We start from the raw sequence: 24,100 nt of genomic DNA, 5'->3' as shown, positions 1-24,100 counted from the left end.
GCAGGGGTAAAGGGAGGAGGAGTGAAAAGGAAGAGGAAGAATGGATGAAAAGCAGGGCTGGAGGCAGAGGAAGAGAAGAGGAAATGAATGACAGATCGACAGGAAGGATAAAATAGAAATGCAGATGGAGAGAGAGAGAGAGAGAGAGAGAGAGAGAGAGAAGCTCAGAGCCACTGCAGAAAGAGGGAACAAATGCAAAGAGAGGAAGAGTGGGGGAGGGATGGAGAGAGAGAGAGAGAAACTAGACCCAACCAAATCACGAGAAAATAAAAAMATAATTACTTGACACATTGGAAAGAATTTACAAAAAAACTGAGCAAACTGGAATGCTATTTGGCCCTAAACACCTAAACAGAGAGTACACAGTGACAGAATATCTGACCACTGTGACTGACCCAAAATTAAGGAAATCTTTGACTATGTACAGACTCAGAGAGCATAGCCGTGCTATTGAAAATGCTGCCAAGGGCAGACCTGGCTCTCAAGAGAAGACAGGCTATGTGCACACTGCCCACAAAATGAGGTGGAAACTGAGCTGCACTTCCTAACCTCCTGCCAAAAGTATGACCATATTAGGGACACATATTTCCCTCAGATTACACAGACCCACAAAGATTTAGAAAACAAATCCAATTTTGATATACTCCCATATCTACTGGGTGAAATACCACGGTGTGCAATCAGAGCAGCAAGATGTGTGACCTGGTGCCACAAGAGAAGGGCAACCAGTGAAGAACAAACACGATTGTTAATACAACCTATATTTATGTTTATTTATTTTCCCTTTTGTACTTTAACTATTTGCACAGCACTGTATATATACATAATATGACATTTGAAATATCCTTATACTTTTGGAACTTTTGTTAGTGTAATGTTTACTGTTAATTTGTAACTGTTTCTTTCACTTTTGTTTATGATCTATTTCACTTGCTTTGGCAATGTAAACATATGTTTTCCCTTCCAGTAAAGCCCTTCAATTGAATTGAAATTAAATTGAGAAGCTCCGAGCCACTGCAGAAAGTGACAAATTTAAAGAGAGGAAGAGTGTGGGGGGGATGGAGAGAGTGAGAGAGAGAGAGTGAGAGAAAGAGAGAGTGAGAGACTAGGTGTGTGTCTACGAAAGCCTTATTGGCAGTCTGTGGTGTTAGACTGGTGATGAGTCAGAAGGGGTATGTTTAGAGTTTACCAGATCATTAGCAATTAGCACGTGAGCCCCAGCCTCTCATCACAGACCTCTATAGTCCCAGACAGAYCAGCCGATCCTAGGCCGCCCCAGGCCCAGTGCCCCCTTATCCCCCAGACCCCCCAGCCATTAGCTTGTCATGCTAATCATTATCCATCATTATTCCGCTACACTTCATCAGCTATCCCAACTGTGTGCATTAGTACATTAAGTCCAAACGCGCATAGCTATTATCGTAGCTATTACGATACCTCAGTCAGCAGTGTGATGGCAGGTTGATGCTATCTGCATTAATATTCACTGAGAGACACTAGACTTCCGGGCCCCCTGAGAGGCATTTCAATACAGCACTGAGTCACTACAGGACCAGCAGAATTAATGCAGGAACACACACAGGATGCACCACTCTCTCTCACACTCACACACACACACGCACACGCACACACACGCACTAATGCAGGAACACACAGGATGCACGCACACACGCACTCTCTCTCGCTCACACACACACACACACATGCACGCACACACACACACACACAGGAAGCTCCTTGAATGAACTCCACCACCATACTGTCCCGTAGCTGATGGAGTATTCTACAGGGTAAAGTGTTAAAGAATAGTGCGTCTCACAGGGAAGGTATTTCACAGTCTTTAACCAGGACCAAGGAAGTAAAGCACAAGCATGCACGTACACACACACACACACACACACACACACACACCACACAACACACCACACACACACAACACCACACACACACCACACACACACACACACACACACACACACACACACACACACCACACCACACACACACACACACACACACACACACACACACACACACACACTGACATGACCCATTACCACCCTGGGAGCTGTGTGTCATCGAAGGAGAAGTCGTGTGAACCCTGCATGGTGAAAGAGTGTCTGTATGTATGTATGTTTGTGAGTGTGTGAGCGATAGAGAAACAGACACAGGGGGTAAGCAGGAAGTGGGATGTCTCAGCACAGCGGGAAGTCTATAAACCTTAAAAATACAACTGAGGAGCCATTAATGAGTTCCAAAACTCTCCAGACTTTTTACTGAGAACGGGCTGGATCTGATAATACAACATCTTATTCAGAATTAAGCTAGTTAAACTAGCAACGTTTCAATCACAATCAAGTTTTGAATTGAAATGCTTGCCAAAGCATCTGGATGCCGGCTATTGGGCTCAGGGTCAGTTGTGTGATTGATATAACCGTGCTATGACCACAATTCCCTCAGGACGTCACTTTGACCACTATTCACTCAAATCGTCACTGTAGGATTGGGGTGAAGTTGCCCCTAGATGCTGGTCTCGGGTCAGTTGTGCGTTTCCACCGCTAATGGTTAAGATTAGGATTTGGGGAGCGCACGTTGATCCTGGATCTGTACCTAGGAGCAACTTCACTACAGATTAGGTTTAAGTTGAGTTTTAGGGTTATGGTTATGGTTTCCCTTATCCTTAATTTAGACAAGGGACGCAAAAAAACGTCATACCAGTCGGCATAGTGGGACAAGAAAGCAAGAAAGACGGTGACGGCAAAAGCAAGACAGGGCGACGGTGTGATTTGCTATGGTGATTTCAGTAAACAAACTGCAAATCAACAACCGGTAGAAAACAACCCTACGGCTACGAAATATTTATACTTTGGCGACAAGTCCCATCTACCGTGGCGGCTGACTGCATTCACTGCCAGCCTCAATGGCATTTACTGTCGGCATGTCATTGAAAACAATGACATCCACTTTGCCGTCTACCTCGTACCATCTAAGCGCAGCATCAGGCTCACTACATCATACAATCCTGGAAAATCTAAAATGAATGCAGTTGTTATATCTTAGGATCTGTTGTTGCCTAAGTATGCACTTGAGTGAGATGAGTCAGATGATGTTGTTAAGAGCTGGTAGTCATGACAGAGATGCTTACAGTGAAGAGCCCAGAGCTGTTGTTAGGGTGTATAGCACTGCAGGTGTGGAATCTTACAGTCTTTTTCTGATTGCTTAGGCACTATCTTTGAAACTATAGGCTATTTTTGCAAAACTCTACCCACTGACCACAAAACCTCACACCAAACCAGCAAAACAGTATACATCTCTTGCAAAAGCAAACTATTCTTGCAAAACTCTTCAAACTCTTTAAAAAAAGAATACACACAAACCATCATATGAATAAGCACACGAAGCACCAACTATGCACTGATAATATAAATGAAAAACACGCAGTTTGCAATAAAGTTTTGTCATACATGTAGTAAACACACAMACACACAGGTATCCAAATGTGTAAAGTATGGATGTGTATTCCGAACATAACACACTATCAATACAAATAAGGGGAGAAAGGTTTTTTTTTCTTCTCAGAATGTTCTAACACTCCTCAAACAAAAAAAGCGCATTAGAAGAAAACAAAAACATTTGAGCTAGAAAAAAAATCTCGCCTCCGATGTGAGTCTGGCCATAAGACTTCATCCACATCACATGCGATGTTGTCTTTTTATTTGTTTATTTAACCTTTATTTAACCAGGTAAAACCCATTGTGGTTAAAAACATATTTTGCGAGGGCGACCTGGCAAGAAGGCAAAACAGGGAAATAGCAGCGTGGCCATAAAACATTACAGAAAAAAAACAGAATACACACAAAAGACAAAGTGTCACAAGTTAAAGATACAATTGAAGATTAGAAACAATTGCAGTCATCACAAACAGTGTTGTCGATCAGAGTCTTAAAAACATGTCCCCTAAGTCCCCTAACTTTAAAATATTCTGAAGCATGTTCCAGGATGAAGGGGCATTGTGGGAAAAATWGTTTTRCCCCATCTCAGTTTTAGCCTTAGGAACAGACAAGGACAGCAGCGACTATGAACGAAGACTATTTTCAGTGACTGATCTGGTCAGTAACGAACAGAGATACAAAGGGATTTGTCCCATCAATGCTTTGTACACAAAGTGTACCAGTGCTTTAGCCTCCTGGTGGAGAGAGAGGTCCATTGCACCATAGCATACACATCACAGTGATGGGTAAGTGATCTAGCATTGGTAATGAATCTTAAAGCACTATGATACACTGTGTCCATAGTTTTCAAGGTACTAGCTGAGGCCTGCATATAGACAATATCAGCATAATCCAGCACTGATTAAAACAAGTGCTTTGAACAAGATCTTTTCTAACTAACATTGAAAAGCAAGATTTGTTCCTGAAATAAAACCTAATTTCAAATTCAGTTCCTTGGTCAAGGTATTAATGTGCTGTTTAAAATTCTACTTTTCATCTAACCAAATCCCAAGATACATATAGGAGGTGACCCTGTCAATTTGCTGGCCTGTTATAGTTCAAATCTGCAAGTGACTCCATCTGTTAACTTTCAGGGAAGACAAAACCATCAACTTTGTTTCCTTTCATTAAGGACAAGTTTCAGTTGGAAAAGCTGCCTTTGAATAAGATCAAAGGCCAACTGTAAGTCCTGAAAAGCCTTATCAATATTAGACGCGCTAGAATAAATAATTGTGTCATCAGCATACAGATGGAGATTTGCAGAGTCAACAGTCTTCCCTATATCATTTATATACTGTCTAAAAAGGATCGGACCTAAAATTGAGCCCTGGGGAACTCCTTTTGTAAGCCTTCGAAACTCAGATTTCATATGAGCTACACACTGTGTTCTGTCAGAAAGGTAGTTTTGGAACTAATCCAATGCATCAACACTTAAACCAACATTTTTTAGTCTATACAACAGCAGGGCTAAGTGTCGAATTCAATAAAAAGTTAAACACTGTGATTTTTCTTGTCCTGAGCATCTAGAATATCACCTAAAACCTTAATTACAGCAGTAATTGTACTATGCTTGGCTCTAAAATCCAACTGGAATTGAGATAAAACTGAGTTATTATAAAGAAAGTCTTTGAACTGTAAGTTTACCAGGTTTTCCTAAACTTTTACCAGTGCAGACAGTTTAGATATGGGTTGATAGTTGTCCAATTGGGACGATTCTCCACCTTCATGTGAAGGCGTGACATAGGCTGCTTTCCAGACTTTTGGAATGGTATTACTCACCAAATACAGATTTAATATATGAGTGGGAGGGGCAGCAATGATCTCTGCACCAATTTTTTGAAAATATGGGTTTAATTCATCCGGGCCAGCTGCTTTCTTAATATCAATGGATTTGAGTTCCTTTACAACTTCTGAAAGTTCAATATCGGTAAAATGAAATAGATGAACAGTAGGACTTCACGATCATCTCCTTCGTCGGGGACTTCAGGAAACAGCAGAGGGAGCACTCCCCTATCCACATCGACGGGACAGTAGTGGAGAAGGTGGAAAGTTTTAAGTTCCTCGGCGTACACATCACGGACAAACTGAATTGGTCCACCCACACAGACAGCGTGGTGAAGAAGGTGCAACAGCGCCTATTCAACCTCAGGAGGCTGAAGAAATTTGGCTTGTCATCAAAAACACTCACAAACCTTTACAGATGCACAATTGAGAGCATCCTGTCGGGCTGTATCACCGCCTGGTACGGCAACTGCTCCGCCCACAACCGCAAGGCTCTTCAGAGGGTAGTGAGGTCTGCACAACGCATCACCACCCAATGTCACAGGAAGGCCAAAAAGATCATCAAGGACAACAACCACCCGAGCCACTGCCTGTTCACCCCGCTATCATCCAAAGGGCGAGGTCAGTACAGGTGCATCGAAGCTGGGACCGAGAGACTGAAAAACAGTTTCTATCTCAAGGCCATCAGACTGGTAAACAGCCATCGCTAACATTGAGTGGCTGCTGCCAACATACTGACTCAAATCTCTAGCCACTTTAATAATTAACAATGGGATGTAATAAATGTATCACTAGTCACTTTAAACAATGCCACTTTATATAATGTTTACATACCCTACATTACTCATCTCATATGTATATACTGTACTCTATACCATCTACTGCATCTTGCCTATGCCGRWCGGCCATCGCTCATCCATATATGTATTTGTACATATTCTTATTCATTCCTTTACACTTGTGTGTATAAGGTAGTTGTTGTGAAATTGTTAGATTACTTGTTAGATATTACTGCATGGTTTGAACTAGAAGCACAAGCATTTCGCTACACTCGCATTAACTTCTGCTAACCATGTGTATGTGACCAATACAATTTGATTTGATTTGATTTAAAATAATCCAAACTACAGTCATCTGATACAACAAACACAGTTTTTAGCCAGACCAAACCCTGTAGATGAGAAAGTTTTATGTGCACAATCGGATCCCTCTGAAAGACAAAAGGTGCTATACCATCAGTTAAAGTAGAGTTTAGCGGTATCTCTTGGTTAGGGAGATGAGATTGTTTTTGATCATTTAGACTATGCAATGAGCCATAACCCTTGTAGGCAGCAATTAAAACCATTTGTACAAAAATACCCATTTCAACCACTGAATCCAACAGTTCACTAAAACAAAAATAAAACAAAATGAAAATATACTGAGTCAATCTTTTGAAACCTCAAATTCCCCCAAAATGTACAGCTGTAGCCTACAGGTCTAGTAGAGGTAGAAAGCAAGTGGGTGCCCGAGCGTTGTTGCCTTAGTTAGAACAGTCAGCGTGTTCAACAGCCACTGCAGGAATGTACTGACAGGGATTTAGCCCAGTGTGTGGGTCTGGTCAATGCACCCAGTCGCCTTACAGTAGGCTACCGCACGTTGAGGCAGAGCGGGCCCAGTAGACCGGCCAATCACCGGTGGCTAGTCAACCCGGCAGGGTTACCCTGGGCTAGGAAGCCCAGCGCATCTATACGTTATGTCACAGCGCAGATACCAACCTTCGGCTTCCACCGCACAGCAAGGCAGGAGAGGAGTCAAAAGACTCCGGTAGAATGGCGAATCACAGATAAAGAAACTGACCGTCGAGGATTATCCAAGGCTAGTCAGCTCAATGTGTCTAGACCCGTCAGTCACAGCACAGATGTATCCTCTCTCTGCTTTCAGGGAGGGCACCACACCGGCTTTATCTCCTCGTGTACAAACCAGCAGATGTCAATTTAATGCTTTAATTGCTRTGATCCTGTAGGATTTTAGATTTTGCCTGTTGTTTGATGATAACTCTCGCAGCCTATAACGGTTTTGCGAAGTAATAAAAACTTGTAACACTTGAAACAAACTAACAGTGTGTCACAACACGCTCAGCAAAACTGCTCTGCCACCGTCTTGGAAACCTGCAGCTAGGCAGCGTGGGAAGTATCGCCTGGAGTGCCGTATCCAGGCCTGGCATGACCCCTGATCCATGTCTCCACAATCCTCCTCCATTGCCTGTAGAAGGGGTATGCGTTGGTGGGGCTGGRGATCATACACCTTCCAACGTCATGCAGAGAAGAATTCTTCAATAGGATTCAAGAACYGAGAGTATGGGGGGAGATTGWGTGCGATGAAAAGTGGGTGACCTGTGAACCAATTGCGGACCACAGCAGCCCGGTGGAAACTAACATTGTCCCAGATGATAACGTACCTGGACTGCTCTGGCCCCTGGTCATTAGGGATTAGTCTGTTGTGGAGGGTGTCCAGAAATGTGATAATGTGTGCAGTGTTGTATGGGCCTAGGATTGCATGATGGTGAAGGATGCCGTTTTGACTAATAGCCGCACACATTATTATGTTGCCACCACGTTGTCCTGGGACGTTGATGATGGCACGGTGTCCGATTATATTTCTGCCGCCGCCCCTTGTTTTTGCAAGGTTGAAACCTGCCTTGTCCACATACATTAGCTCATGATGCACTGCACCATGACTCTCTGAAAGAGACAAGACAAAACAATGTAGCACAGTATGAAAAGACAGGGATCAGTCAATATGATGTAGCACCAGACACTTCCAGATCCAGTACCAATGATAGGATAGTATAACTTACCTGCACATATTCATATCTCAGTTGTTTTGCACGGTCTGAGTTTCTTTCGAAAGCGACTCTGTACAGCTGCTTCATCCTAATTCTATTGTGTTTCAGTAGACGAGACAGTGCAGAGAGACTCACTCTGTTGACGTTTTGGAATATGGTGTTATCTACCATTATGTGGTCCTGCAGTTCTCTGAGTCTGATGCAGTTATTTGCAGTGACCATATTTACAATGTGGGCCTCCTGCTCTGGGGTGAACAGTCAACCTCTTCCACCAGATACTGGTTTTCTTGCAGTTCTGTAAACACATTTGAATGGTTTTAGCGATAGATCCTTCTCATTATGAAAGTCCAGTACATATTACTGTACCAGTAAGACTACAGCACTTACAGTTACTTACCGGTTCTCATTTAGAAATATCCGGATGATACATGCAACAGTATAGCGGCTCAGATTTGGTTGAACCCGTTGCCCAGCCTCCCTCATGCTCATCACATGGTTGACAACATGGTCAACCACAGTCGCTCTGATTTACAGTTTTTTCCAACTGCTTACACACGTTTTCAAAACGGTCTCCTCTGTTCAAAACTCTACACACAATTCCCAAAACTGCACACACAAAATGCAAAATGCCTCACGTCTCCTTCAAAATGTAACACTGCATTCAAAATGCCATAAACACATGTCAGAATGAAGCATTTGCATCAAATGGCAAACACTGCTTTCATAATAGTACATTTTTGGATATACCATGTAAACACTGTTGTTCTAAATCTCAAGCTCTTTGGTCTTTCATAGGCTTATATCTACATTTCAATACAATGATCTACAGTGAAAGTAATCTGCTGAGAGGGGTAACAAGTACACTGTAAACACCAACGCAATGTAGAAACAGAAAATATTTATTAGCCCAAACATTACTGTTGTATACAGTAGCATACAACAAAACCATAAACAAATGTAAACCAAAAGTATATTCTTTAGAATACAGTAAAGAACACAATTGTGTGTGTGGGGGTCCTGGGGGGGAGTCCAGGAATTGGTGGTGGGGGGGGGGGCAGTCACCAGTGCTAAGCTACGCTTCATCTCTTCTCCGCCTGGGTCTGGCCACAATACTTCGTCCACATCACAAGATACGTTTTTCTTTGCCAAACATCGAGGGAAGTATCTCCTAGCATGACGTATCCAACCTTGGACAGAGGCAACCTCTATGTCCCCACATGTGTCCTCCATTGCCTGGAGAAGTGCATGGGGCATAGGGTTGGCGATCATACACTTTCCAGCGCCAGGCTGAGAAGAATTCCTCTATGGGATTTAGAAAAGGTGAATATGGGGTAGGTACAAAACTACAAATTGTGGATGGGTGGCAAACCAGTTTTGGACCAGAACAGTCCGGTGAAAACTAACATTGCCCCATAAAACCACAAATCTAGCAGGCTCCTGATCTGGATCAGGGACAAGCATTGTGTAATTGCATCCAGAAAAGTGAGCATATGGCCGGTGTTGTAGTGTGGCATTGTGATGGAGGACCCCGTTTTGAGTGATGGCAGCACACATAGTTAATATACCCCACGCTGTCCAGGGACATTGGTAATTGCCCTCTGTCCTATTACATTCTTCGCGTGCCTGGTTTTGGTGAGTTTGAAGCCAACCTCATCCACATAAATAATTCAATGGCGAATTACATGGGCATCCAGCTCCAATACTCTCTGTAACAGACAAAAGGATATACAGATGAGTAAATATGGTATGTCTGAAGTACTGGAAGTAGTGTTGCATACATACCTCTACAAAGTCATGTCGCATATTCTTGACTCTGTCAGAGTTTCTCTCAAATGGCACCTTGTAAAGTTGTTTCATTGTCACTCGGTGCCGTTGGAGGATGCGTTGTATGGTCGACAGGCTTACAGCATTGATGTTGTTAAATATGGTGTCATTATTCAAGATATGCTCTCTTATCTCTCGAATCCTAATTGCATTGTTGGTCAAAACCATATTTATAATTGCAGTCTCTTGTACACCTGTAAACAAGTGTCCTCGTCCTCTATGATGTCTTTGCCTTTCCACTCTGTACAGAATTCAAACACAGTATGTGTTCAGCATAGGAACTGTAAACAATGTACAAAAAATGTAGTACAGCATGATAACCAACCTCATTCATTCAATGCAGTGCAGTAAATGGATGGCTTAGAGTTACAAATGTTTATGCAATACTATGCAGTCATACGTATTTTACAGTACATTACTGTAATGCTAAAATAGTCATTAGATAGTTGCATACCTGTTCTCATTTCTGAAGGTTCGAATTATGGACGCCACTGTAAATCGACTCAAGTTGGGCTGGACTCTCAGTCCAGCCTCTCTCAGGGTCAAACCGTGGTTGATCACATGATCAACAAGTGTTGCCCTAATCTCATCAGAGATGGCTCTCCTTCCTTCTCTTCTTTGCCCTCGTCCTCTTCTTCCTCTTCCTCCTACTCCTCTTGCTCTCTGTCCATTGTTGGCATCCATTGTTCAAAACAGGTAATCTGACCTTTGACCTATTTATAGGCCTATACTACAGTAAAGAAGTGATTGGTTASTGATCAGTTAAGCTATTAGTGTTTGCACATGTGAGGAGTGTGTGTGTGACCTGGTGAATAAGTGTAGCATTTTGATTGGTTGTGTTTGGAAATGGAAAGCAAGTCACTTCCTGTTAGATTTTTGTGTTTTAGGTAGAGAATTGTGTGTAGTGTTTTGAAAAAAGTGTTTTATGCAATTGACAACTGAGTCAAAGGCTGAGAAATAGCTAATGGTTTTGGATATTTGGTGTGTAGTTTTGCACTTTGAGTGAGAGGTTTCAAAAATCGTGTGACATGAAAAGATTTTGTGTGTAAGCAGTTGGAAAAAACTGTAATCAGTTATTGTTTTTCTGACTCCCCTTCCCCTTCCTCTTCCTCATCCCCGTCCTCTCCTTCTCCCCGTCCTACTTCACCTCTTCCTTCTCCTCCTCCTCCTCCTTTCTTACTTCTTCACCTCCTCGTCCTCCTTGTCCCCCTCTTCCTCGTCCTCCTCTAGTTCTCACCCTTCTTACTCTCTGTCCAATATTGGCCTCCATTGTTTTCCAAACCAAATGTTTACCTGTGGCCTATTTCTAGTGCTCAAGCTCTGATTTGTAAGTGAACTCATTATCTAAAAGTTTTCACATGTGTCAATGTGGAAAGGCAATTGGCGAAATAGTGTAGCAATGTAGAGACCAATGTTTGCAGTTTTGCAAAAAGTGTGTTATAAAATTACAAGCTGAGGGTTAAGCAGAAAACGTGCATTCAGTTTGGCACACTTGGCATATGCATTGGCTCCAAGTGTTAATGGTTTCAGAGATAGTGCTTCAAGAATCACTGTTAGTGTTTAATAATTCAGAAAAAACGGTAATGTATACCTGGTATATTTATGTTTACCAATAGATGGCAGTATTGACTCAAGACGGGGGTTTGCTTCCCGCTATCCGTAGCTATTTCCTATGTCTGCCTATATAACTATGATTAAGAAAGTTTCAGGTAGCTTAAGCTAGGTGCATTAGAGAATGTAATTCTAAGTTACAATTAAATACTAAACCGTACTTAAGTCTCATGAGTCATAACTCTAAGAAGCTTTTAAGGATACTACATATTTGGCGATGAGGATAACTATGGAGAACTGCGRTGGATTTTTTTTGCCACGAATTTAGTGTTTGGCGTGCGACGCGGGAGGTGAGACTCAAGTGAGCGGTGGAAGATTCTGAAGAATTGATTCCCTGGATACGGGTAGGACAAATTATTGACTGTGTGAGGGGAGAAAGAATCGGGAAAGGTGGCTTTGGCAACAATAGGTTCGCTACCACCAGTTGATCCTAAAAATCAGGAATGGGAGGAGTACTGTGAAATAATGGAACATTTATTTGCTGCTAATGAAATAACTGATGCCACTATACAGAAATCCATACTCATAAGAGWTGTCGGTGCACAGACGTACAGCTTAATGAGAAACCTGTTGAGCCCAGATAAACCAGGAGAAAAGTCATTCATAGATTTAGTCGAGCTATTAAAAAACCCACTTCAAACKCAGTGAGATAGTACAAAGATTCAAGTTTGATTCACGCATGAGAGAACCTATCGAYTCAGTGGGGGAATATGTGGCTGAGTTGAGAGAACTAGCATTGGKCTGTAACTATGGGAATACATTATKGCAAATGCTACGCGATCGGCTGGGGTGTGGGATTAATGATGACAGGATACAAATACGKTTGTTATCAGAGCCTAATCTCACGTTTGAGAATGCACTCAAACTGGCCCAGGCCATGGAGTCCGCAAATAGAAATGCACTGGATTTGCAGGCAAGGGGCGCAACTGCGTGCCACACAGTAAAAGAGAGCAGCGCTGAGCGCGTAGAATTTCAAAGAACGCAAAGCCGTGGTGCAGCAGCCAATAGAGACTGTTATCGTTGCAAAGGCAAACACCAGCGTTTGACTGTAAATTCAAACACGAAAAGTGTTATGCATGTGGGATAATAGGCCACATTGCGAGGGCGTGCTGCAATAAAAAAAAAAAAGCCACGCGCTGCAGAAAAGAGAACGGACAGAAAACCGAATACTTCCAGACGCTCTAGCTACCGCTCCAATCAAGTGATAMAAAGTGAAAGTGAGTGCGCAGACGCAGAGCAAGCATTCTCAATGTACAGTGTACAGGGGGCGAATATGAAAAAGGTGGAGCCTTTCATTGTGGAAATGGGAATAAATGGACCTAAGGTACCGTTTGAACTAGACACAGGATGTAGTGTCACACTGATGAACAGGTCCCAATTCTARAGGAAGTGGAAAACTGTTGAAGTGCCTAAACTGAGAGACACTCCCATAAAACTCAAAACATACACTGGGGAGAAGATCACTYTGATTGGAGTTGCTGACGTTCAAGTGGAATATCATGGACAAAAGAAAAGTCTGCCTCTCTTAGTAGTGGAAGGTACTGGCCCCAGCTTACTAGGGAGAGGGTGGTTGGAGGAAATACAATTGAACTGTGATGAAATCAAACATGTCACCACAGAGGCATTGACACTATAGCAGGTGCTTTCAAAGCATGAGTGTGTTTTCAAAGAAGAGCTAGGGACATTAAAAGGGGTCCAAGCTACCATTCATGTTGCTGCTGATGCTACTCCCAGATTCTATAGGCCAAGATCAGTTCCATATGCCATGAAGCCTAAAGTGGATGTGGAAATTGACAGACTCTTAGCAGAGGATATAATTGTACCTGTCAAGTTTTCTGAGTGGGCAGCACCAGTTGTTCCCATACTAAAACCAAATGGTTCAATCAGATTATGCGGTGACTATAAGCTGACTGTAAATAGCATTTCCTCTCTGGAGCAGTACCCCATACCCAAAGTGGAGGATTTGCTTTCAACGTTAACCGGAGGGCAACAGTTTACATAACTGGACATGAGTCACGCATATCAGCAAGTGCTAATGGATAAATCTTCACAGAAGTACCTGACCATAAACACCCACAGAGGGATGTTTACCTATAAACACTAACCTTTCGGGGTGTCTTCTGCACCAGATATCTTCCAAAGAACTATGGAGGGAATTCTGCAGGGGATACACAAGCGGTTTACCTCAACGACATTTTTGTCACGGGAGTCATGAAGGAGGAACATCTCAGAAACTTAGGCGTTTAAGTTTTGAGGAGGATGGAGGACGCCGGTCTCCGGCRGAAGAGGAGCAAGTGTACACTGTTAGCTGATGAAGTGCAGTACCTGGGTCACAAGGTGGATGCCAAGGGGTTACACACTGTCAAAGCTAAAGTGAGGGCTGTTGTGGAACCTCCAGCACCGACAAAAGTTACAGAGCTGAAAGTCTATCTAGGCTTACTGAATTATTATAATCGCTTCCTCCCGAACCTCTCTACCCTCTTAGCTCTTCTACATCAACTGCTAAGGAAGAATGTYGCCTGGAAATGGTCAGAAAGACAGGAAGAAGCTTCTGCAAAGTCAAAGGTGTTACTGCAATCAGCTGAAGTGCTTGTGCACTACTCAGCAGACAGAGATCTCATCTTATCGTGTGATGCCTCATCGTATGGTGTGGGGCGGTGCTATCACACCGGATGGAGAAAGGTTTCTCTGCACCAATCGGGTTTATGTCAAGAACATTGTCGCCAGTGGAGAAAAAGTACTCTCAGCTGGACAAGGAAGAACTGGCTGTCATATTCGGAACACAGATTCCACAAGTACTTGTACGGGAGAACATTCACTATTGTGACCGACCATAAGCCTCTGATCTCTCTGTTCCATGAACAAAAGCCAGTACCACAAATGGTCTCTCCAAGAGTTCAGCGATGGGCTGTGTGGCTCAGGGCCTACGAGTACAGAATAATTTACAAACCAGGTAGATACCATGGGAATGCTGATGCTCTGAGTAGGCTGCCCGTTCCAGAAATCATCATTCAGGAAGAAGAAAATGACCAGGTTTTGATGATCGATGTGTTGGATGATGCACCGGTGAACACATCACAAATCAGGCAATGGACATCAAAGGATGTGACGCTATCACAAGTGCATGAATTTATCCTGAGAGGATGGCCTGCAGTGACCGAGCCTCAGATCATGCCTTACTACACTCGCCGCTTGGCATTGAGTGTTCGAGATGGATGTGTTCTATGGGGTTCAAGAGTAGTTATCCCACCACAAGGGCGCGGTTTGCTACTGAATTTGTTGCATCAGTCGCATCCAGGTATGTCGAGAATGAAAGGCCTAGCGAGGTCATATATCTGGTGGCCAAAGACGGACCACGATGTGGAAAATGAGGTTAGCCGGTGTGCAGATTGTCAGAGTAACAGGAAGTCACCCCCCCACCACGCCATTACATCCATGGGAATGGCCAGATAAACCATGGACACGACTACATGTGGGCTACGCTGGACCTTTCCTAGGAAAACTTTTCCTTGTGCTGATTGATTCTCACTCAAAGTGGATGGATGTTTACCCCATGAACACGTCAACATCGTACGCTACGATTGAGAAGTTGAGACAAAGCTTCCGTGTTATGGGATTGCCTCAAATGTTAGTTAGTGACAATGCTACTTGTTTTACAAGCACTGAAGTCACAAGTTTCATGAAACAAAATGGAATTCAGCATGTAACGTCGGCCCCTTTTCACCCATCTTCAAACGGATTAGCAGAACGTGCAGTTCAGACCTTAATGGAGGGGATGAGGAAGATGCAAGGGCCTAGCATTGAAACAAAGGTGTCAAGATTCTTGTTTAGCTACAGGATTACTCCTCAAGCTACAACTGGGTTGTCACCTGCAGAAATTTTGATGTTAAGGTCAACCTTGGATCTCATCAGACCAGACCTGAAAATGAAAATACAACAAAAGCAATGGAATCAAAAATGTAATCATGACAACCGAGCCAAACTCAGTTTCTCACCTGGAGATGATGTCTATACAAGAAACTATGGGTTTGGTCCTAAATGGATTCCAGCTACCATTTGAGGTTTTCTCAGGACCCGTATCTTATACTGTGATCATCGGAAGTGGACAAAGACTAAGGAGACACGTGGATCAGATCCGAGCTCGAATTCCAGTTCCCTCCGGAGATCTGGATCAATTCTTAAACGAGCAGGACAGGACATTGGAACGTTCCCCAGAGTTGCAGTTGGACAAACCACCTGAGACCAACAAMGCTCAACTTCCTGAGACCACCAGTCCGGGACGACCTCCTCCTGTGAAGTCTCCACAAAATGACTTTGTTTCACCATCAAGGGGTGAAGATCTGGTGGCACCAGCTACACCACCTCTGAGACGCTCTATTAGAGAGAGACGTCCGCCAGACTTTTTCAGATCCTAAAGGAGATCATTAAAAAAAAAATATATATATATAAATTAAATAAGAAAATAGCATAGCTCAAAGGAATTAAGTTGGGTTATTAGCTTTAAGGGGGGGGAATGTAGTAACCTGGTATATTTATGTTTACCAATAGATGGCAATATTGACTCAAGACGGGGGTTTGCTTCCCGCTATCCGTAGCTATTTCCTATGTCTGCCTATATAACTATGATTAAGAAAGCTTCAGGTAGCTTAAGCCAGGTGCATTAGAGAATGTAATTCTAAGTTACAATTAAATACTAAACCGTACTTAAGTCTCACGAGTCATAACTCTAAGAAGCCTTTAAGGATACTACATATACCAACTGGATGCACACCCACGCACACAGACACACACACAGACACACAGACAGATACACACAGTGGAACAACCCCCCCACGCACACCCGCTGTTTATGCAAAACATAATTTTAAGCAATGCGACTGGGACAGTTTAGAGTGTGTGTCTGCAGTGTACTGATGAGGCTCTCCTGAGGTAGCATGCACAAATTCACACACTCACAAATCTGATTAAAGGAATATGTCAGTGCTTCTAGTGCTGTCTTAATGCGGTATAGGGGCTGTGGTGTGTGTGTGTTCGACAGGGTAGAGCCACCAATTAGTCACTGCTGGCTGCTTGCTAATTACTGCGACTCGCTGCACCCGCCTCATACACACACACACACACACACAGGCACACACATAACTGCCCATGCTACTGCAGGTGAGAAATGACAGTGCAGGTATGAAACGGGAGAATCCTGCCTGCTGCTCTATCAGTCCTGGGTCTGGGTCTGGGGTTCTGTTTTTTTATGGGAGTGAGTTCCCTCTGGGGAGAGCAGGAGGAAGTGTTCCTGTCAGCAAGTCCTCACAGGGAGAGGGAGAGGTGGAAAGGAGGAGGGAGAAGGGGAGAGGAGACGGGGGGAGTGAAAGGACAACTTTGATAACTGGGTCGTTCCACGAAAGGAGTGCCTTTTGCGCCCCTTTGAGATATTGTTAAACAATATTGCATGTTAAAAGCCTGTTATACTGTATTAAATGAAGTACACTTAAGCAATAAGGCCCGGGGGGTGTGGTATATGGCCAATATACCATGGCTAAGGGCTGTTCTTACGCACAACGCAACGCGGAGTGCTAGGACACAGCCCTTAGCCGTGGTATATTGGCCATATATCACAAACCCCTGTGGTGCCTTATTGCTATTATTAACTGGTTACCAACGTAATTAGAACAGTAAAAATAAATGTTTTGTCATAACAATGATATACGGTCTGATATAGCATGGCTTTRAGCCAATCAGCACTCAGGGCTCAAACCACCCAGTTTATAATTTAATRACATGGAGAATTCAATAGATCTGATTTTTATATGAATAAAGGCTTATTTATTCCTAAAGTGCCAAAATTCAGCATTTTCTTTGTCAACCAAGTGTCACTTCTAGGAAGATTTTAACCCACTTAATCTCAACATTTCTTCAAGTTTCACCATTGTAAAACTGTAGTTATTTTGTTGCTTTGACAAAGTAATTTCTGAAGAATATTATTTATTTCATGTGATTAGTGAATCTTTCCCTCATTTTAAGCTGGTCGAGTGTAACATGTCAACCATGTTACCCATAGATAGACAGGCTAGAAATGTTTTAAGAATTCATTTTTTTTAAAGCTTTAATTCAGTTGCCACTCCCTGCTGCACACAACAATCTTTCATTCCCCCTGTCACAAAGGGATTTATGTGTGATTTAAGAAGAAATCGTCAACCCTGTTACGGTCATCCCTGTTATTTTAGTTGCCACTTAATAGGCACTTACTATAGTCTTCTTTTTAAAAATTCAACCTCTTGAGATGGGGAGAACATGATCTTTATGAAGTTGAACATGTGCTGTTTGTAACGATGTGCGCTGAGAGTCAGGAAGCAAGTTCAGGGAGGGAGTGATTGATTTAATCAATAAACAAACCACGACCACCGCACACACCAGAAACAATGACGCCTGGGTAAGGATCCAAAGGGAGTGACATATATAGGGAAGGTAATCAGGGAAGTGATGGAGCKCAGGTGAGTCTGATGACGCGCAGGTGCGTGTAACGATGGTGACAGGTGTGCGCCATAACGAGCAGCCTGGTGACCTAGAGGCCGGAGAGGGAGCACACGTGAGAGTACCCCCTCCCCGACGTGCTAATAGTTATGTGAAGAAAAAAAAAACTCTTAGAAAAAGGGTTCCAAAAGGGTTCTTTGCGGAGGAACCCTTTTTGGAAGAAAGGGTTCTTTAGAAGGCAACAAGGCTTCTTTGGAAGGCAAGAAAGGTTCTACAGAGAACCATCTATCATATTTCCCAACATGTTCTATTGCAGGGTAATTTTCTGAATTGTTTATTTTAATATCTGTGTTTTTGCATGTAAATTGATTGGTTGATTAATATTATGCTACACAAAGATAAGTAGCATACGTTTTCCTTAACTAATCCAATCTGTTAGTAGTTGGACTTATTACGCCCATTACTGAGATGGTTGTTCCAGTTTAGATGGTTGAGGTAGTCTCAGTATTCAATCTTCCCTACTCTGGCAGTCATTCTAAATGCAGTTTGCAGGTGATAGCACTTGTTGGATAGTCTAACTCTGGCCTAATTCCAATAGGAATTAAACAACTTTGCAAGTCACCATAATGTGACTTTCAGGTCTGATGCGGTCTGTAAACAAGGCGTTTCCTAACACTGCTGTGTTAGTGTATTGATGGGGAAACAAAGCTTCCTGACGCGTTGAGCATTTCCAGCCAATTGTGTCTAAAATAAGTTCATTACTCAAGGCTTTGATCAACATAGTGTACACTAGTGGCACCTGCTGGTCAAAAGAATTTACAACAGACAAATTATTATAGATGACGTCGCACACGCCATAGCGCGTGTGCAGAGTAGCCTTTTTGTCTTCTCCCGAAACCAATATCAAACCAATTAGGTGGTTGTTTGACAAAACGTAGCTTCGGACGTCATTGATCACGTGCTTCTGATAAAGTGATACAAACATCGGCACACTGCTTGGAAATAAACTGCTTAACGATTTCGACGTATGCCTCGGAGCTCCGGTATCAAATGTAACATCTCTATGTTAGCATATAACTAAACCCTCAAAGAAAGATCCTATGAATTAGTGTACACTGTGTATGCAATGCATTGTCATAAATCATTTAATTTTAAAGGCTAATAAGGCTGATGGAACCATTCATATGGGGTTCTAGGAAGAACCCTCCAAAGATGAAAGGATTCTTGGTAGAACCCTTCATAGAGCGTCCTAGGCAGTACCCTTCATAGAGGGTGCGAGGTAGAACCGTATACAGGTGTTTCTATGAAGAACCCTACATAGAGGGTTCTACGTAGCACCAAAAAGGTTCCCTTATGGGGACAAACCGAAGAACCCTAAATGGTTCTATTATTTTTCTTCTAAGAGCGTAAAGAATCATTGTACCATTTTCACCGCTGTGAAATATAATTTTAATAACCCAAAATATTGTATTTTCAGCTGTTTGAAGCTGGTGTACAAAACCGAAAGTAAAAGACGCAAATGTTTTACTTCAGAATGAGGAAGCATAGAAATGGCACACACAGAACAGATCTACTGCTTCTTAGACTTGCTTTCAATGAGAATTACATATATATATATATAACTCAAATTTCTATGTGAATTTCATTGGATCGCCCAAGAAGTTACACATTGGCAAGTAAAAAAAGTAGGTGAAATCAATGTTTTTATTTTTTAAGTTACACTTCTCAAAATTGGTGGAACGGCCCATATACCTCAGGAAGATGTAAATGGGATCCCACAAACACCTGGTGATAGGAACAACCTCTCATGTGTCTAAACTGTTCGATCAACAATTTACAAGGCAAATCAGTGTGTGTGTGAACAGCAAATTCTCCTGCGTTAAATCAACACTAACAGTGTTCAATTAAACACTGGTGTATATGGGTCCACACTTTTCAGTGTTAAATGAACACACTGCTTAGTGTAAAGCCTTACTTGCATATTTCCAAGAGTGCCTTTCAAGTGAARTGTAGCGTTACCAACCGTGACTGTATTTGTTAGTGATAGAGACATTGTTGTGGCGTTCATRCATTTTCAGTCCTGTGGCCTTCACCAAGTGAGATCCTAGGCGAATATGTTCTCTTTCAAAATAATTATTTAATACAATACAAGTATTTAGTAAGGCCTTATTTTGAGGGCCTAGTTTTACCCTAAAACAGTGGCTTGAAACTCAATTTTTTCAGGCCTGCAAGTTACATTATGGTGGCTTGCAAACCAGAGAGGGGATAGTCAACAGTTGGAATTTTTATTCGCCCGCAACCTGCATTCAGAATGACTGCCAGGTTAGAGAGACTAAGGGTTGAGACTACCTAAACCATCTACACTGGAACAAATATTTCAGTAACGGGTGCAATAAATCCAAGTAACAGATTGGATTAGTTTAGAAAATGTACTGTATGTTACTTATATCTGAGTAGCATAAGATTAATCAATCCATGGATATGCAAAAACCTAGATTATGAAACAAACAATAAAAAATAAAAAAATCTACCTGCAATAGAGCATGCTGGGAAATATGATAATGAATGGTGTAGTTTTTGTTTAACTGGTTGTTAACTTGTTTAACCAACACTGGGGTTATTTTAAACCAACGAGTGTTATTTTAAAACTTACAGAGTTAATTTAACACCTGAAAAATCAACACTAGGTAACACTGGCATATTTTCTGTCCATCTTGCTTGGCTCAGGACTGGCGTTAAAGAGATCAGGTGTGAGTGTAACGTGATAATTGCCAGACAGAGAACTAGAATGAGGACATGAACTGAATGAAGAGAACTTTCCAATTTTTCTGCTGCCCTTTCCTTCTCTTTCTCCCTCTCTCTCTCCCTCTCACTCCCCCTCTTTCTTCTGTATACTGGAGGACTGTTCTACTCTGCTCTGCTCTATTCTGCCTGTTTGTCTCTGTGTTTGACAATCTGTTGTGTTCCATCCAGCTGTATCATTGAAACCATCTTATGTGCTGCTCAGTGACAACCACAACAACAGACTCGTAGAGGCAGGCTGAGTGCTGGGGTTCACTGAGGCTGGGCTGCTGACCAGAATACGCATGATCCACAATGACATGGGAGCAGAGGAGTGCATCCTCCTCTCTCTCTCTCTTCTTGCCTCTTCTCTCCGTCTCTCTTTTCCGAACACTTCTCTCTCTCGCCCTGGTCCCTGCCTCTTTCTGCCAAGAGGCATCATGTAACAAATGTAGAGCCCTGACAGTCCAGCAGGGCTGCTCAGTGTGTGGTGTGTGTGTGCGTGTCTAGTCTAGCGGCCAGCAGGGCTGATCAGTGTGTGGTGTGTCTAGTCTAGAGACCAGCAGGGCTGCTCAGTCCTCCAGCAGGAATTCAGAAGTGTTATTTGAGGTCTAAATGTCAGCCAGCTACTGGCCATTTCCACCTCAATGAGCCACACCGCCCATCTACTACACAGATAATGGCTGCACCTTTGTGTGTGTGTGTGTGTGTGTGTGTGGCCCTTTTGTGTATGGTGGCAGAGTGATGGATACATCCATTTAATGTCATGTGGAGGATGGCCCTCAGTGTGTGTGTGTGTAGGCACAGCCTTTGTGTGTATATGTCTTCCAAGTCTGCATTACATACAAGGCAGATCTTTAACCTCAGCTTCTCTCTCATCTCTTTGTGCTAAATGCATTGGATAACACATATCTATTAGTATGTATGAGCAGCAGACATCCAGCCAGCCAAGTCAGCCAGAGGCTGCGTCCCAAATGGCACCCTATTCTCTATATAGCGCACTACTTTTGACCATGGCACATAGGGCTCTGGTCAAAAGTAGTGCACATGTAGGGAATAGGGTGCCATTTAGGAGACCCCCAGACAGTCAGACAGCAGCTCCTCCAATGACAATGCCCGGTACTGAGTTTGACATGATCCTTCTATCCAGTCCAAATCACATCACACTTCATTCCCCGCCGCACACCGAGAGGAGGCCGGCCGGTTCACGCTTAATCATCTTCATGGTCGCCTTTAGCCTTTTGGGGGCCCTAAGCGAGATTTGTACTCATTTTGCTGTGGGTCACAGATAAAAATGAGCAGTTTTACAGCTAATTTCCTGTAATTCTACACATTTTGCGATGACTTATGCCATGTTAATGATATCTAAGTGAGGGTGACTAACACAATCAATGGGGGCCACCTGGAGGTCAGGGCCCCTGGGCATGTGCCCTTTGTGACCAGTCAGTATTCAGCCATGATTACTACAAATTTAGATAGTTTAGCTAGCTAATTTACCAATCTAAAAATTGTTAGCTGACATAGCTAATTGAGTGATTGTCAGTGACTGACATAACAAGAGAAATATTGCTGATGCACAACCACATTTTGAACTTGCACTTTGTGTATTCTACTCTTCTAACTTTCTAATTAAACTTTTCTAACTCTTTCTAACTTGCTTATGCCTAGAGCCGGCCCAGATCATCCTCTATATCCGATGAAACTGTCGTGGAAATTACCACCAGGGACACCTGAAATCAATATTAAATAATTCTTTATTATCAGCAAGCTGGAGAGGTTCCAGCAAATGTATGCACCAAGTAGTACACGTCTATCAGGAGCTCTGCCGGGGCAGTCCCGTTAGTTCTGTTATATACTGCTTACACAGACAAGTTATATTTGCATGATTTAGCTTATTCAATAATCATAATTAATTAATCATTAACATTTGGTTCATGCATTTGACCGACCTATACATCACGAGGCTTCCTCACTCCAAGCTGAGACTTTGAAACTGAGACACCCCTTTCGGTTCTCAAAACAATGTTCTGGACGTACTGCCAAATTGCTTGTACTGATAGTGAGGATTCTTCCCAGGCATGATCATTCAGTCACTTGCATGAACCCAGTCAAATTGGTTATTAGAAAAGCACAAGCAGAACTTTTCTTCACATTCCCTCCTGTTATCACTCTGATAATTATTGTTGAATTTTAAGGTAAGCATTCGATTATAGCTTCTATTAAAAGTAGGTTCTTCTATTAAAGTAAGCGAAATCAACACATACAAACAGACACTTCATCCTTTCAAACCCTTCACTCTGGGTTGTACAATCTAAAATACACACAAGGGATCCACAGACTCCGATTGTTTCCATAGCTCTTAAAAAAAAATGTATTACAAAAAACACATGAAGGGGTAACATTAAAGTATGAAGGACAAACAATACAGCATCAAGACACTATCAAACATGTATCAGTCTTTCCGCAACAGAACCATCCTTATGTGTGCGTGTGCATGATAGTGATATAAAATATATGTCATAGTTTCCTTTTTCATGATCACAATCTTGTGAAACCCGAACCCTCCAAGATCCCCCCCCACAGTTCCCCAATAGCTGTCCCTCAACCATTCGGGACCCCTCCCATAGTCCACCTCGGAATTTTTTAAACAATTAATTCCATTCCATTCTTCTGTTAAAGTAAGTGAAATCAACACATACAACCAGACACTTCATCCTTTCAAACCCTTCACTCTGGGTTGTACAATCTAAAATACACACAAGGGATCTATAGACTGTTTCCAAAGCTCTTACCTATTAAACCATTGCAGTAGAATGTTTAATCATAAGACCTTCCCTTCATACAGTTACACATGCTTCATTACGCAATTTCAATGAATTGTATTCTGACATAAAATGTTCCTTCACAAAGCCATGGGGCTCAGACAGGATCATCGACGTGTACGGAGGAGGAATTTGAATGTGAATCTGACACGACGCTTCTATGACAGGTGTGTCCAATTGACATTGACACGGTATGCCAATCTATTTCAGATGATTCATGTCAGTTGAGACGACTCATAAATAAATGTATTTATTCGTTGTATTTTTATGTCAGGTGTCATGTAGTTTTTATATATTGCATGTATGTGTGCTGTTTCTTTCAAATAAGGACGTCTCTACAGTGATCCTCGGTAAACAAAGTAGAGCAGGGGGAACCCTCAGTCATATTGATGAAGATATTCAAACTTTATTGCCCAGGCACCACATCTGCCTCACCTGACACACACACACACACACACACACACACACACACACACACACACACACACACACACACA

Source organism: Salvelinus sp. IW2-2015, linkage group LG3, assembly GCF_002910315.2.
Source record: "Salvelinus sp. IW2-2015 linkage group LG3, ASM291031v2, whole genome shotgun sequence".
Taxonomy (NCBI): Eukaryota; Metazoa; Chordata; class Actinopteri; order Salmoniformes; family Salmonidae; genus Salvelinus; species Salvelinus sp. IW2-2015.
This window is presented reverse-complemented; position numbering follows the sequence as displayed.